Here is a 4,552-nt window from a genome sequence, read left to right on the forward strand (position 1 = left end):
GACGAAGGCTTACCGCGCGAAAAATTCGCGAAAATTCGCGGAAAATTTTTTACGTGTGCATCGGTAACGCGCGTCGACCTCGGCGGAGGATAACTTACCGACCACCACCGGCAGTGGTCGGTAACGGCTCGGGGGGTATAAGCTGCCGCGTTAAAAATGAAACCCGAAATTCGGCGCTTCCACGGTTCAGGGCTGAAAAGGGCACGAAAGAAAATAACTGATCCAAACGTTCGAATTTAACGCCAACTTCGCGACGCTGACATCGCATCGGCGGCGAGTGCCGCCACAGTCGCCGCGTTTACTCTCCCTTGATAGTTGAGCGAATGGACTTGTAACTTCGAGGTTACAAATCCGACTCTACGTTTAGGTTTACATTTTCCATTAATTTTAAAGGGTGAGGGGGGGTTGGGGGAGGATGGCGATGACAGACCAATTGCGCACCTCCCCGCCACCATCGTCGCTACCGACGACCTCGACCTCGAGCCGAGTGGGGCCGAAGGCCCGACGGGCTCCCGGAAATTTCGGAAAGGCGATATACCTTTAATTCCCAGTTGGCCGTAACTTTCTCGATGACGTCAAATTAGTGAAAAATCAAAGTTTCTTTGTCGCCGTATAGCTCGAGAACGGGTCGACGGGTGCGGGCGAGAGTAGGCTCGTCGGACGGAGGACGCGGAGACGAAGGCTTACCGCGCGAAAAATTCGCGAAAATTCGCGGAAAATTTTTTACGTGTGCATCGGTAACGCGCGTCGACCTCGGCGGAGGATAACTTACCGACCACCACCGGCAGTGGTCGGTAACGGCTCGGGGGGTATAAGCTGCCGCGTTAAAAATGAAACCCGAATTTCGGCGCTTCCACGGTTCAGGGCTGAAAAGGGCCCGACAGAAAATAACTGATTCAAACGTTCGAATTTAACGCCAATTTCGCGACGCTGACTTCGCATCGATGGCGAGTGCCGCCACAGTCGCCGCGTTTACTCTCCCTTGATAGTTGAGCGAATGGACTTGTAACTTCGAGGTTACGAATCCGACTCTACGTTTAGGTTTACATTTTCCATTAATTTTAAAGGGTGAGGAAGGGTTGGGGGGGGGGATGGCGATGACAGACCAATTGCGCACCTCCCCGCCACCATTGTCGCCACCGACGACCTCGACCTCGAGCCGAGCGGGGCCGAAGGCCCGACGGGCTCCCGGAAATTTCGGAAAGGCGATATACCTTTAATTCCTAGTTGGCCGTAACTTTCTCGATGACGTCAAATTAGTGAAAAATCAAAGTTTCTTTGTCGCCGTATAGCTCGAGAACGGGTCGACGGGTGCGGGCGAGAGTAGGCTCGTCGGACGGAGGACGCGGAGACGAAGGCTTACCGCGCGAAAAATTCGCGAAAATTCGCGGAAAATTTTTTACGTGTGCATCGGTAACGCGCGTCGACCTCGGCGGAGGATAACTTACCGACCACCACCGGCAGTGGTCGGTAACGGCTCGGGGGGTATAAGCTGCCGCGTTAAAAATGAAACCCGAATTTCGGCGCTTCCACGGTTCAGGGCTGAAAAGGGCCCGAAAGAAAATAACTGATCCAAACGTTCGAATTTAACGCCAACTTCGCGACGCTGACATAGCATCGGCGGCGAGTGCCGCCACAGTCGCCGCGTTTACTCTCCCTTGATAGTTGAGCGAATGGACTTGTAACTTCGAGGTTACAAATCCGACTCTACGTTTAGGTTTACATTTTCCATTAATTTTAAAGGGTGAGGGGGGGTTGGGGGGAGGATGGCGATGACAGACCAATTGCGCACCTCCCCGCCACCATCGTCGCTACCGACGACCTCGACCTCGAGCCGAGTGGGGCCGAAGGCCCGACGGGCTCCCGGAAATTTCGGAAAGGCGATATACCTTTAATTCCCAGTTGGCCGTAACTTTCTCGATGACGTCAAATTAGTGAAAAATCAAAGTTTCTTTGTCGCCGTATAGCTCGAGAACGGGTCGACGGGTGCGGGCGAGAGTAGGCTCGTCGGACGGAGGACGCGGAGACGAAGGCTTACCGCGCGAAAAATTCGCGAAAATTCGCGGAAAATTTTTTACGTGTGCATCGGTAACGCGCGTCGACCTCGGCGGAGGATAACTTACCGACCACCACCGGCAGTGGTCGGTAACGGCTCGGGGGGTATAAGCTGCCGCGTTAAAAATGAAACCCGAATTTCGGCGCTTCCACGGTTCAGGGCTGAAAAGGGCCCGAAAGAAAATAACTGATCCAAACGTTCGAATTTAACGCCAACTTCGCGACGCTGACATCGCATCGGCGGCGAGTGCCGCCACAGTCGCCGCGTTTACTCTCCCTTGATAGTTGAGCGAATGGACTTGTAACTTCGAGGTTACAAATCCGACTCTACGTTTAGGTTTACATTTTCCATTAATTTTAAAGGGTGAGGGGGGGTTGGGGGGGAGGATGGCGATGACAGACCAATTGCGCACCTCCCCGCCACCATCGTCGCTACCGACGACCTCGACCTCGAGCCGAGCGGGGCCGAAGGCCCGACGGGCTCCCGGAAATTTCGGAAAGGCGATATACCTTTAATTTCCAGTTGGCCGTAACTTTCTCGATGACGTCAAATTAGTGAAAAATCAAAGTTTCTTTGTCGCCGTATAGCTCGAGAACGGGTCGACGGGTGCGGGCGAGAGTAGGCTCGTCGGACGGAGGACGCGGAGACGAAGGCTTACCGCGCGAAAAATTCGCGAAAATTCGCGGAAACTTTTTTACGTGTGCATCGGTAACGCGCGTCGACCTCGGCGGAGGATAACTTACCGACCACCACCGGCAGTGGTCGGTAACGGCTCGGGGGGTATAAGCTGCCGCGTTAAAAATGAAACCCGAATTTCGGAGCTTCCACGGTTCAGGGCTGAAAAGGGCCCGACAGAAAATAACTGATTCAAACGTTCGAATTTAACGCCAATTTCGCGACGCTGACTTCGCATCGATGGCGAGTGCCGCCACAGTCGCCGCGTTTACTCTCCCTTGATAGTTGAGCGAATGGACTTGTAACTTCGTGGTTACGAATCCGACTCTACGTTTAGGTTTACATTTTCCATTAATTTTAAAGGGTGAGGAAGGGTTGGGGGGGGGGATGGTGATGACAGACCAATTGCGCACCTCCCCGCCACCATTGTCGCTACCGACGACCTCGACCTCGAGCCGAGCGGGGCCGAAGGCCCGACGGGCTCCCGGAAATTTCGGAAAGGCGATATACCTTTAATTCCTAGTTGGCCGTAACTTTCTCGATGACGTCAAATTAGTGAAAAATCAAAGTTTCTTTGTCGCCGTATAGCTCGAGAACGGGTCGACGGGTGCGGGCGAGAGTAGGCTCGTCGGACGGAGGACGCGGAGACGAAGGCTTACCGCACGAAAAATTCGCGAAAATTCGCGGAAAATTTTTTACGTGTGCATCGGTAACGCGCGTCGACCTCGGCGGAGGATAACTTACCGACCACCACCGGCAGTGGTCGGTAACGGCACGGGGGGTATAAGCTGCCGCGTTAAAAATGAAACCCGAATTTCGGCGCTTCCACGGTTCAGGGCTGAAAAGGGCCCGAAAGAAAATAACTGATCCAAACGTTCGAATTTAACGCCAACTTCGCGACGCTGACATCGCATCGGCGGCGAGTGCCGCCACAGTCGCCGCGTTTACTCTCCCTTGATAGTTGAGCGAATGGACTTGTAACTTCGAGGTTACAAATCCGACTCTACGTTTAGGTTTACATTTTCCACTAATTTTAGAGGGTGAGGGGGGGTTGGGGGGAGGATGGCGATGACAGACCAATTGCGCACCTCCCCGCCACCATCGTCGCTACCGACGGCCTCGACCTCGAGCCGAGCGGGGCCGAAGGCCCGACGGGCTCCCGGAAATTTCGGAAAGGCGATATACCTTTAATTCCCAGTTGGCCGTAACTTTCTCGATGACGTCAAATTAGTGAAAAATCAAAGTTTCTTTGTCGCCGTATAGCTCGGGAACGGGTCGACGGGTGCGGGCGAGAGTAGGCTCGTCGGACGGAGGACGCGCAGACGAAGGCTAACCGCACGAAAAATTCGCGAAAATTCGCGGAAAATTTTTTACGTGTGCATCGGTAACGAGCGTCGACCTCGGCGGAGGATAACTTACCGACCACCACCGGCAGTGGTCGGTAACGCTCGGGGGGTATAAGCTGCCGCGTTAAAAATGAAACCCGAATTTCGGCGCTTCCACGATTCAGGGCTGAAAAGGGCCCGAAAGAAAATAACTGATTCAAACGTTCGAATTTAACGCCAACTTCGCGACGCTGACATTGCATCGGCGGCGAGTGATGCCACAGTCGCCGCGTTTACTCTCCCTTGATAGTTGAGCGAATGGACTTGTAACTTCGAGGTTACAAATCCGACTCTACGTTTAGGTTTACATTTTCCACTAATTTTAGAGGGTGAGGGGGGGTTGGGGGGAGGATGGCGATGACAGACCAATTGCGCACCTCCCCGCCACCATCGTCGCTACCGACGGCCTCGACCTCGAGCCGAGCGGGGCCGAAGG

Source organism: Lasioglossum baleicum, unplaced genomic scaffold (genome assembly GCF_051020765.1).
Source record: "Lasioglossum baleicum unplaced genomic scaffold, iyLasBale1 scaffold0077, whole genome shotgun sequence".
Classification (NCBI taxonomy): domain Eukaryota; kingdom Metazoa; phylum Arthropoda; class Insecta; order Hymenoptera; family Halictidae; genus Lasioglossum; species Lasioglossum baleicum.